This window comes from Protopterus annectens, chromosome 11.part0, assembly GCF_019279795.1.
Source record: "Protopterus annectens isolate FY-2018-M chromosome 11.part0, PAN1.0, whole genome shotgun sequence".
In the NCBI taxonomy this organism is placed as follows: domain Eukaryota; kingdom Metazoa; phylum Chordata; order Ceratodontiformes; family Protopteridae; genus Protopterus; species Protopterus annectens.
This window is the reverse complement of record NC_056745.1, coordinates 1,135,194,659-1,135,207,592: the sequence shown is the minus strand read 5'-3', so window position 1 is coordinate 1,135,207,592 and position 12,934 is coordinate 1,135,194,659. Positions and strand designations below refer to the sequence as shown.

The following is a 12,934-nucleotide window of genomic DNA, read 5'->3' as shown; positions in this document are numbered from 1 at the left end:
CGAACATTATTACGTGTGGGCTCGGAGCCAATCCTCGGCTCCGACTCGGCCACTTAGAAAGACTGAAAACTTCTGATTGGCTCATGGCTAATAGGTATCCCATGATGCATGCACACATTCCCCAGATCTTGTTTGCTACTAGTCTATCAGGATAAGACAGGAAAAAGGACAAAGGTCCGGAAGAATAAACTGTAATAAAGGTGCCCTTGTGGCAAAAATCACTGTAGAAAAGGAAAAACTGTATCCAGATCCTCCAGGAAGGGGGCTGGTGGGTGGGTTCATAATAATGTTCGGCGAGATGGACTACATACATGGAACGTTATGGTGAGTACATAACTTCTTTATGTTATGTAGTTCTATCTCGCCTCCATTACTACATGTGGGACAGTGTCCCTAGCATCTTCAATGGGTGGCTCACTGAAGATACTCCTGAGTACCATGGAACCAAACGAAGCTCTACCCCTGGAAGTTAAATCCAATTTATAATGGGAAATGAAGGTATGAGGGGTAGCCCATGTTTCTGCTGCACATATATTATCAATAGGTGTCCTGGCTTGGAAAGCAGCAGAAGTAGAGAAGGACCCGGTGGAATGCGCTTTAACTTTAAAGGGTAACTCCTTTCCTTGAGAACTGTAAATAAAGGAAATACAACTAGAGATCCAGTTCGAAAGTGTAACCTTGGAAACTGGCAAGCCCATTCTCACCTCAGCAAAGGAAATAAACAGCTGTTCTGATTTTCTAAATTCCTTGGTCCGGTGGATATAGAAAAGTAGTTGCCTGTGCACATCCAGTTGGTGGAATGTATACTCTGCTTTATTTGAGTGATTAGGGAAGAGCACTGGCAATTCAATTGTTTGGCTTAAGTGAAACTGAAAACAGACTTTAGGAATAAAAGAAGGGTTGGTCCGGAGAGAGACCCTATCTTTGCGAAAAATTAAATATGGAGGTTTAACAGACAGAGCCTGTAATTCAGAAACTCGCCTGGCTGAGGTTATTGCTACCAGAAAAAGAGTCTTCCAACAGAAAGTTCAACTGACAACTATGGGCTGGTTCAAAGGGTGGCAGAGTAAGTCTAGACAGAACTAGATTCAGGTCCCAAGGTGGAATGGGGTCTTGCAGAGGAGGTCTTAACATCATGGAACCCTTAAGAAAGGATTTGCACAGTTTGTGAGACATAAGACTGGAATCATTAATCCCCACATGAAAATTAGATATTGCTGCTAGTTGAACTCTGAGTGTAGCAGCCGCTGAACCTTGATGAAAGAGTTCAGAAAGAAACTCTAGAACAATAGTAATGGGAGCTGTAAATGGATCAACTTCTCTATTGTGTGCCCATATAGAAAATCTCTTCCATTTACTATGATACAATTTTCTGGTCGAAGGCTTATGAGAAGAGGTAATAATATGAGTTACAGCTGGAGACAAATCATGAAGCCTGACTAGTGATGGAACTGGAGCAGCCATGCTGTCAGTTTGAGAGTGTGGAAACTGGGGTGAAGAGAACCTGACGTGTGTCAGGAGGTCTGGCACTGGGTCCAGAGTCCATGGGCAGTCCAACAGGTGAGGCCTGAGAAAAAGGAACCAAATCTGATGAGGCCAGTAAGGAGTGATGAGGATCATCTTGCTTCCCAACAGCATTGCTTTCTGTATGACCTTGGGAATGACTGGAAAAGGAGGAAAAGCATAAAGGAGTCCCGGGGGCCAATTGTGGACTAGTGCATCTCTTGGAGAATCTCCTGGAGGGGGGATGAGAGAGAAAAAGGTGCTGCATTTGGTGTTGAAGGGATTGGCAAAGAGGTCACAGTGGGTTGTCCCCACCTGTGGAAGATCATACTGGCTATTTTCTGGTTCAAGGACCATTCGTGAGATGACAATATTGCCCTGCTTAGCTTGTCCGCTATCACACTGGAAGTCCCCAGGATGTGCATTGCGATGAGAAAGCTTTGGGAAGAAATCACCCAATTCCAAACTCGCAGGGCCTCTCGACATAAGGGGTATGATCTGGTCCCCCTTTGTTTGTTTAGATACCAGACCACCGACATGTTGACGGTCTGGATAGCTATCGTCCCTAGAGGGAGAAAGTCGTGAAGTGCTTGCAACACTAGAAGCACCACTCTCATCTCTAGGACATTGATATGCAGATGGGCGTTCTGCTCTTGCCATGTGCCTTGGACAGTCCTGCCAAGATAATGCCCCCCCACCCTATCTGAGAGGCATCCGTGGTCACAGTGGCAATGGGGTGGTGCGGTACAAAGGGAGTCCCTGTGGTAAGATGACCTGGTTGAATCCACCAGCGTAGGTCCTTTTTGCAAGAATCTGTAATAAGGATCTGATGATGTAGAGGCAACTGCTGAAACCACCACTGGGATGACAGGAGCCATTGGAGTATTCTCATATGTAGTCTTGCTAAAGGTACCAAGGTTATGGTTGACGCCATAGTTCCAAGAAGCTGCAACACCACCTTCGCTTTGACTCTTCGAAGGGGAAGTATTCTGTAAATTTGTTGCACAAGATTCTGTATTCTGTCTGTAGGTAGTCTGGCTGTCATATCGACCGTGTCTATGTTTGCTCCTATAAAAGTTATAGACTGAGTGGGCAAAATAGAGGATTTTCCCAGTTTATCGAAATTCCCAACTGGGAACAGAGCTTGATTGTGGAATCTCTCAATTGAATTAGGCAATGCCTGGTGGTGGTGGTCAGGAGTCAATCATCCAGGTATGGAAAGACTTGGATTCCCTGATGCCGCAAATGAGCTGTGACTACTGCCATGCACTTGGTGAACACCCGTGGGGCTGTGGTGAGACAAAAGGGCAGCGCCCGAAACTGGTAATGATTGGCTCCCAGCCAGAAGCGTACGTAGCTCCTTGATGCTTTGTCCATCCTTATGTGGTAGTAGGCATCCTGGAGATCTATTGAGCACATCCAGCTGTCTCTCCCCAACAAAGGGAGTATGGATTGTAGAGTGACCATTCGGAACTTGGACTTCCTTACATGCTCGTTTAACCTGCTGAGGTCTAGGATGGGTCTCCAGTCCCCTGTTCTTTTTGGAACAACAAAAAACGGAGTATGTTCCAAATCCTGTCTGGTCTGTTGAGATCTTTTGGATGACTCTTTTTAATAGCAGCTTTTCTATCTCCATAGCCACTTGATCCCTGTGATTGGGTGGTACATCTGGGATCCTTTTGGGAGGGCGTGGTGGAAGGGAAAAGGGTATAGAATAACCTCTGGTAATAATGTCTTGTACCCACTTGTCTCAAGTGAGATTTAGCCAGGCTTCTGGGTACAAGGACAGGTGACCCCCGACCATCTCCAGAGACCCTATTAGGAAAGCTGATAGAAACGGTCACGAAAGGAATTGCAACTTCCCTGATTTTGTGGGCCTCCCCTGCCTCTAGGGTGACGTCTACCATTATTTCCTCCTCCCCTGCCACTGAAGGAGGAATCAACTTGTCTGTCCTGGAAAGGTCTCTGTGATTTCTTGAACTACATTTTGCCGCTCTTCTGACCTTTAGGGTAAGGTCTAGAAGGAACGGTAAAATGGACTCCCACGGCAGAGAGAGTCATTCCTTCCTGCTCACACCTGGTGAGGGTATCTTTCACCTTGGGACCAGAAAGAGAGGATCCGTCCACGGGTGCATTGGTGAACATTTACATTTATGGTAACTGTACACAACTGTACCATGTGCTTCATGTTTCACTGTTGCAGTCATAACCTGTGGGAGGATTCCCCAAAGCTGAAGAGAGGGGTGGTAGGATTAGTAAGAGATCTAGGAATAGGTCAGCATGCCCTGCAGAATTGCAGAGGCAAACCCTGCCCTAGCCTTTGAAAATAGAGGTAGGTGGTAATGCTTTCTAAAGGTATGGACAGAAGTCCAGGTGGCAGCTTCCAGGATGTCCCTGGTGGGAACTTCCCTGAGGAATGCTATGGAAGTGGAGTCTGCCCTAGTGGAATGGGTTCGAACAGACTTGGGGGGGAGGGGGTTCCCATGCAATCTGTAGCAGAAATGGATACAGTGCGATATCCATTTGGAAATGGGCTTCCCCTCTGCCCCTGGGGCAAAGCTGACAAGTAGTTGGTTTGTTTTCCTGATGTACAGTTGGATAGTATCTGAGCTGTCTGTGTACGTCTAGTGAGTGCAGAATTCTTTCCTCCTCGTTTTGAGGGTTAGGAAAGAAGATGGGAAGATGTATGGTCTGGTTGAGAGTTACATTAGATACCACCTTGGGCATAAAAAAGGGATTAATCCTCAGGGAGACGCTGTTTGGATGGAAGATGATGAAGGGCTCAATGGCCATCAGTGCCAAAAGTTCTGAAACCCTTCTGGCTTAGGTGATAGCTAGGAGAAAAGCAGTCTTCCAGGAGAGGTATCTTAGTTCTGCTGAAGCAGCAGGTTTGAAGGGTGGTAAAGTTAGTTTTTCCAAAACATAATTCAGGTCCCAGGCTGGAGTGGGTGGCCTTTTGGGAGGTCTGACATAAGAAGCCCCTCTGATTAATTGCTTAATCAAAGGATGGGAGAACAAGGGCTGTTCTGTATCAAAATGAGCTGAAATGGCTGAGCCATGGATTTTAATAGAGGAGATGGAGATGTCACTATTAAGTAGCTCCTCTAGGTAGTCCAGGATAAGAAGGATGGAAGGTTGTGAGGTATTGCCCCCTCTGGACTAGCTCCAGGAGCAGAACCGTTTCCAATTTCCTGTGTAAGATTTTCTGGTGCTGGGGCTTATGGCCTCTGTGATAATGTCTAGGACCCGTTTGCTTAACAAGGGCCCCTTGTTTGCCTTTAGAGTATTAGTCATGCTGACAGTTTGAGAGTCTGCAGGTCTGGGTGCAGTATTTCCCTCCCACATGCAATAAAAGGTCTGAGATCAGGGGAACCTGCCTGGGAGGCTGTAAGGTCAGGCTGCGCAGTAAGGGGTACCGATGTTGTCTAGGCCAATCTGGAGCAATGAGGATGGCCTTTGGTCTCTCCTCCATTATTCTGATCAGTACCTTTGGAATAAGAGGAAGAGAAGGGAAAGCGTACACAAAGAGGGTGTTCCAGGGGAAGGTCAAGGCATCCACCTTCCACGCTAGGCGGTGATACTCCCTGGTACAGAATTATTTCAGCTAATGGTTGAGATGCGAAGCAAAAAGATCCACCTCCGGAGTCCCCCATGCCTGAGTGATTTTTCTGTGGCACTGTCATTTGTGGGGGTCCAGTAAGTTTCTGCTTAGGTGGTCTGCCAGGGCAGTGCTGATCCCTTGTAGGTACTGGGCTATCCGGTGTAGTCCCATGGAAGAGGCTGTCAGCCAGAGGTTCGTGCCTGGCCTGCGCAGAGAGTAAGACGGGGTCCCTCCCTGTTTGTTGATGTACCACATTACTGTGGTGTTGTCTGTTTTAATAAGGAGTACCCCTGGCTTGAGATGGCGTTTGAAGGTTGTCAGAGCCTTTTGTACTGCCATCATTTCCTTCTGGTTGATGTGTAAGGGAAGGTGATGGGCATCCCAAAGACCTTGGGTGCACCTGCCTTCTAGGTGAGCTCCGCAAGCTATGTCTGAGGCGTCGGGGGTAATGGTCTACCCTTGGGCGGAGGGTGAAGGAAAGACCCTTGTTCTGGGCACAGGCCCCTGACCACCAGAGAAACTTGGCCCTTAAACAGGGGATCAAACGGAGAGAGGTCTCTAGAGGTTGAGAGTGCTGACACCAAAGGTTCTTTAGGTACCATAAAGTTTTCTCGTGTGAAGCCTGGCCAGGGGAATTAGAAGGATGCAAGATGCCATGTACCCCAAGGCTTGCAGGAACTTCCTCACAGTGAGGTGACTTCTGGAAGCCAGCTGGGTAAAATAAGAGAGGCAGGAAGCCCTGCTTTTCTGGGGATAGGAAGGCCATTTGAAATGCTGTGTCCAGCAGTGCTTCCAAGAAAATGATCTTCTTGAAGGTTGTTTGCTTTGATTTCTTCTCATTGATGGTGTACCCTAAGGAGGTTAGGAAGGTTTTGATAAAGAAGAGGTCCTTGAGGAGCTTTTCTTTGCAATCTGCCTGAATGAGGCAGTCGTCCAGATAAGGGTAAATTTGTAAATTTTTCTGTCTGCAAAAGGCTATGGCCACGGCTAAATATTTGGTGAACACCCTGGGAGCAGTAGATAAGCCAAAGGGTGGGTCAAAGAACTGAAACTGTTGTGAGCCTGCTCTGAAGCAAAGGAATTTCCTGCAGGATTCCCTTATGGGAATCTGGAGGTAGGCATCTTTTAGTTTTAGGGTAACTAACCAGGCATTTTGTGTCAGCATAGACAGGAGCTGCTGCAAAGTTAGCATTTTGAATTTGGGGACCACCCGGATGGTGTTCAGAATGGATAGTTCCAGGATGGGGCGCCAAGTGCCCTTTTTTCTGGGAACAAGAAATAGTCTGGAATAAAAGCCTTTGCCTGTTTGATCTGAGGGGACAGGTTCTATGAGAGTATGGACTTGTTTCAATGCCTCTGCCCACTGGTTTGGAAGTAAGTCTGCGTACCCTCTTAGAATTGGGAGTTCGTTGAAGGAGAATTTGTATCCCTGAAAAATGATCTTAATAAAGACCCATTGGTCCTTTGTTACAGAAAGCCAATTTTCTTTGCAGAGGCAGAGCCTTCCTCCTAGTTTTTGGTGAGTTAAAAGAGGGCAGGGGGGGAGGTCATTGACAGAGTTTTTGCCATAGGGGGACGGCTTAGAACTCCCTGCCTCTGGAGTCAGAGTGGTCCACTGTTTGGCTCTCTGCTGTCCCTGGGATAGGAGTCTGGGTGGTCTGCACTTGCAGGGCTTACCTTGCCCATCTTCTAGGTGCAGGAAAGGACCAGTGTTTTGAGGGAAAATTCCTGCTGAACCTAGGAGGTTGTACCTGAAGGAAATCTTTTACTGTTTGCATAGATTTTGCTTTGTCTTCCATATTTTTAAGCACCTCTTCCGCTTTTACTTCAAACAAGTGGTCCTTATCCAAGGGTGCATCAAGTAATTTAGATTTGACATGATCAGGGAGAGGTTGTTCCTTCAAACATGCATGTCTCCTAATGACTGATCCTGACACTGCTGCCCTGCAGCTACTAGGACATCATATCCATAGTGTAATGAGTGTTCACCCACTTGACATGTAGAGTGCAGTAAATCTGCTAACTCTTTCGAACTGGCACAGTCAGGAAAGGTTGAAATCTTTTGTTTCTATAGTTCCATAGTGTATTGTCAATATTTTAACATGTGGAACTGACAGTTGAGTGCTCTGATAGCTAAGGTTGCAGAGGTGTATACTTTCTTACCCCATCTGTCCAGAGCTCTGGAGTCCTTGTCAGAAGGAATAGTATTTTTTGCAGAACTAGCCTTAGCTCCTTTTGGTCCCTGTGTAATGACCTTCAGGTTTGCAGCAGGATTTCTGTACAGGTATTTGTGAGAATCTGGTACTCTGTAATACCTGTCAGGTTTTCTGGGAGCAGGTGTGAGGGTGTCAGGAGTTAAGCTGGATTCATGGAAGACATCATTAACCACCTTTAAGATTAGAGGGATGGCCAAGGGTCTATGGTAGGGCCGGTCTAGAAACCCTCTTAGTCTTTTCTTAGACTGAGAGGAATTCCTGGGATTCCCAATGGAAATGTTCCCTGAGGGTGTGAAGGGTTTCCCCAAAGGAAAGATCTTCTGGTGGGGAGGCAGGAGGAATGGATTCCTCTGCATCTGAATCCTCATAAGCAGTCAGAGGTGGTTGTTCCTCTTCAAAATCTGAATAATCCTCAGAATCCTGTTCTGTCAGTATTTCAGGAGAAAGGTCTCTTTTCCTTTTAGAAGGTGTGGTCTGACTACCCTTGATAAGGGTGATAAGATCCTTCGCCACTTTAAGCATTTGAGCTTGGGGTGGTGGAGCAGGAGTAAAATGGTGGCTAGACGTAGTTTTCCTAGGACTGGCCTTACTTCTAGGCCTAAGAGTATCCATCGGTCTGAAAGAAACAGTAGGTGGAGGAAAAGACATAGTTTTTTGTATAGATTCGGTAGTGTGAAAAACTTCCTTGGAAGCTGGTGCCTGTGTCGCGGCTCTAGACTCAACCAAGGCAGAGACAACCAAAGGCTCGGAAGACAAAGAAGATTTCTGTGGCATACCGGACTCCGAAAGGATCTCAGTACAGGCCTGCAAAGGTATCGAATTGGGCATCAGGGGCTGCGAAGGTGCCTCACTGAATTCCAGAGAACTAATGACCTGCTTAGCGGTACAGTCGTCGGAAGGCTTAGCCTTGTGTGGTCTGTCTCTATCTTTATCCTTACATTTTTTCAGAATGTCTACGGATTGCTGGCTGACGGACACCATTTCGGAATGTGAAGACGGAAGACGAAAATACCTGGCAATAAGAGCTACAATAAGAGCTCTACGACGAATGGTTCTCACGTTAAACAGGGCACAGAACCGGCAACAGGGGCCATCGTGGTCTGGGCCTAAACAAGTGATGCAGTATGAATGGAAGTCTTGGTGTGGTATTTGCTTTCCACATGCGAGACAACTGTTAACTTTTTTGGACATCAGTTAGTGCAAGAAAAAAGGATCCCCAATGGGGTATTTAGCTTTAGACGTTTTCAGCTGTAATTCAAACTCTAGTAGCGACAGACCAGCACACTTGCGAACTGCTTCTGCTACAGGTTCCTCGGCAAGAAAAACTGATGTAATGACGTTGGCTGCCTTCCTTTATAGCACTGACAACCTGACATCAGCCAGCAAGCGACAGCAGCTGACGCAGAAAAACATTGACTCTGGTATTCGGGCCGGCCGAGGGTTACCACAGCAGGGATAACCCCACAGGTGACTGCAAAAGTGAAACACGAAGAACATTGGGTCCCCCTCTGTAATACCCCTTGTCATCTTACTCGAATTACAAGTAATGTTTGGTGACAACATTAACAAAGCAATAAGATAATTCAGTCGACAGTAACAGTATTCTGTAAATTACTTTCTCAAAATGTCAGCTACACAAACCCTAACCAATGTTTTCTTGATACCCAGACTCCTCTCTGGCACCATTCTATTTACCAACCCTCTGATCAACAGCTGCTACTAAAGCCTTCATATTATTTACAATGAAATATATGCAGCTCACTGATTTTGCTCTGAAATCAAAAGAAAAATAAGCTTGTTAAAGTGAAGTTCAAATTTAAGAGCCTTGTTGTAAGGTTCTTAAGCATAAGCATTCCCATTAAAATGGAACAAAGTTCAAACTACTACTGTTACTGCTACTACTACTACTAACACACACACACACACACACACACACACACACACACACACACACACTTCCTTAAAACTGCAGGGGGAGCCAAATAAAAGATTTAAAGGCTGTTACATCACACAGTAACCAAACGTGAAGTGCACTAGAATTAACCAACAGCTTTAAAAGATGTTAAACATTTTACACTACAAGCTTTTTTTTTTTTTTTTTTAATTTTACTGGCAGTTTGCTGAATAAAACAGAAAGCAGCTGTCACCAAGCAGAATACAGTAAGAATAATAATGCTTGACTGACCAGAGCTGCACCTAATGATCTGCACAGGATTACCCATCAGACATTCTAACAAAGGGGCATATCATGCATTTGCAAATCCTACTGCCTCTCAGGTAAGAAGTACCTAAAGATCGGGTCTTAAATCACAGTTTTTTTATGTGTTCTCAAAATAGATCAATAAATTTATGTCTTGACCTTCGCTCTCAAGGTGATTTTCTTGTCTCCATTTGTCGAATATATTACAATTTGATTATGACTGGAGACCCAAACATAATCCTATGTTACAATGCTGTGTCCAAATTCAAGTTACTGTCCCTGTATCTGCTAACATCCCCTACAGACTGGTTTTGCACTCTGTAACAACAAATGGCTCCTCCTCAGTTTTATTTCTTTTGCTGTTAATATTAGCCTTTCAAGTCTGGGGTGCATGCTTTTTTCTTTTGAACATTATGTTTTTACTTAACATTTGTCAACTCAGAAGCTTTCTGTATTTTATTGAATCTCAAAAAACTGAAGCTTCAAGTCAAAGAACAAACTAGATTTACCTTTAGCTTCAGCTTGAAGAAAAACACATTTTTAGAGGATATAAACCCCTCCTTGCATCCTAACTCCCTTACTTTCATAAACCAACTCTACAGTTATAAAACCATGGTGAAAAAAAAAAGAAAATTCAAAATGCTTGCAGTCACTGCAAATGCACAAACAAAATGCACAGCAGCAATGATTTCCAATGTGAAAAGTACTCGGGCAGTAGAAAATCATGGAACAAACATTGAACAGCTCAAACTTGCCCATGTTACAATCTGTCAGCCCATAACCAGAAATGCTTGGGATAAGAACGGTTTGCAGCTTGGAATTTTAAAAACAACTTTTCTGAGCAAATTGAACAATTTTCCTGCATGCATTTCTAAAGGTCCTGCATTTAATGAAGTCATTCTCTGGGGGTATAAACTCTTCTACAGAAAACCTTTATGAAATGTGATGTCATAAAAATCCTCATGAAATGTAAAGACAGAAAATCCATTTGATGAACACCATCCATGGAAATTCAACTCTCCAGGTCAATCCCTTCTGACCAAACCTACATTGATGTCCTGCAAGCTATTTTGCTTCAGACAGTCTATTTCTGATGGTATTTACAAAACTCATAAAACAAGTGCTTAAAAAACACAAATGGTAACATTTTGAATGGCAGCTTCAGACCTGGTTCTTTAAACTGACTATAAAGTTTTTTTTTGCACTGCTTTCAAGTGATGCCAGAAGACTTGTTACTTTGTAACTAAGGACTACCCAATACATTATTTTTATAATTATATATTGCTTTATATGCACAATATACGCATATAGGTTCATAAGTAAGTACTTGGCTAGAGGTCCTTGTGGGCAAGTTTTAATCCTAGCCAATTTCCCTTTTGAGTATGACAATCAAACCCTGTGTATTTTGTCTGCAAGGTAAACTTCTTAACCATTATGCCAACCCCGAGACATCCATCTATATCTATATATACCTGTATCTATCTATGTACATATCTCTCTCTTTCTGTCTCTCTCTTTTATATATATATCTATATATATATATATATCTATATATATATATATATATATATATATATATATATCTATATATATATATATATATATATATATATATATATATATATATATATATATATATATTTATATATGGGTTCACTTTATAATCCCGAAATCATGAAATATCGAATATCAAAATCTTAAGATCATAAAGCCAAAACTTTAAAATCCCGAAACCTTTGAAGCGCAAATTTCAAAATTGCGACTCCCACACCAACCATACACCACACACAAACACATACACACACCTTCCCCCCACTCACAAACACACAAACCTACACTACATACAACCAGGAGGGAAAGCCCCGCTACCCCCCACATCTCCCCTACTTAAACATACTAACTCCAAGGCCACACTACACAGACAAACACAAGAAAACACCACCATACAAGCTACATTTCCCTCGCACGCACACATCACAGTAACAAAACACACTGACACGTACTAAAGCCCCTAACCAAAACCTTTAAACATAAGTACTTACCTGAATCTCCAGCTATCCATTCACACAGCGCAACACCAGAAGTGCTAATTCAACATTTCCGAACTTCGGGATTTTGAAATTTGCGCTTCTGGAGTTTCAGAGTTTTGAGCTTTCTGCTTTATAATCTTGGGATTCTGAAATTCAATATTTCAGAATTTCAGGATTATAAAGTGTTCCCGTAAATATATATATATATATATATATATATATATATATATATATATATATATATATATGGGTCTACTACCGGAGATCGAAATTACACTATTTTGAAATCCAGTAGTAGATACCCACTAAAGTGAAAGTGCACTTCACTGAAAGTGCACTTTCGCGAACACCACCAGAACAAACAGGCAATGTCCTCCACTGTGGTGTGGTAGTCATGGACCTTAGGGTTAGTGTTTGGGTTAAGGAAAGTGGATAGCCCTACTTGGTATCCACTATCCTTAACCCAAGCCCTAACCCCAAGGTTCGTGACTACCGCACCACAGTGGAGGACATAGGTCCGTGACTACTGCATCGTGGAGGACATACAATTTCCTCCACTATGGTGTGGTAGTCATGGACCTTAGTGTTACGGCTTGGGTTAAGGATAGTGGATAGCTATCCACTATCCTTAACCTAAGCCCTAACCCTAAGGTCTGTAACCATTCGCCCAAGTGGTGTTCGCGAAAGTGCACTTTCGCGTTAGTGGGCATCTTCTACTGGATTTGGAAATGGTGTAATTTCGATCTCCGGTAGTAGACCCATATATATATAAATATATATATATATATATATATATATATATATATATATATATATATATATACATACACACACACACACACAGATAATATATATATATATATATATATATATATATATATATATATATATATATATATATATATATATATATATACATATATATACACACACACACACGCACACATATATATATATACACACACACATACATATATATATATATATATATATATATATATATATATACATATATATATATATATATATATATATACACACACACACACATACATATATATGTATATATATATCTATACACATACACACACATATATATATATATATATATATATATACATATACACACACACACACATATATATATATATATATATGTGTGTGTGTGTGTGTGTGTCCACACATGTACATCTACATGTACACATATATAAAAACCTTACTCAAGATGTACTATCTTGAAACACAAGTGTAAGGAATGGGGGTGGTATTTATTATGCCAGCATGCTCTTCTGTTGGTGACTTGTGCTACAGTCCACCTAGCAGAGTACTGACAGACACACACAAAAAAAAGACTGAAAATACAGGAGAAGAGCAAATATTGAAT

General features: G+C 42.8%; 1 protein-coding gene across 2 annotated transcripts in view; it reads right to left on the bottom strand.

Annotated features, from left to right (window-relative positions):
- Positions 1 to 12,934, bottom strand: part of DENND11 (DENN domain containing 11) — an 893,160-nt gene that overhangs the window by 140,675 nt on the left and 739,551 nt on the right. The window lies entirely within an intron of this gene.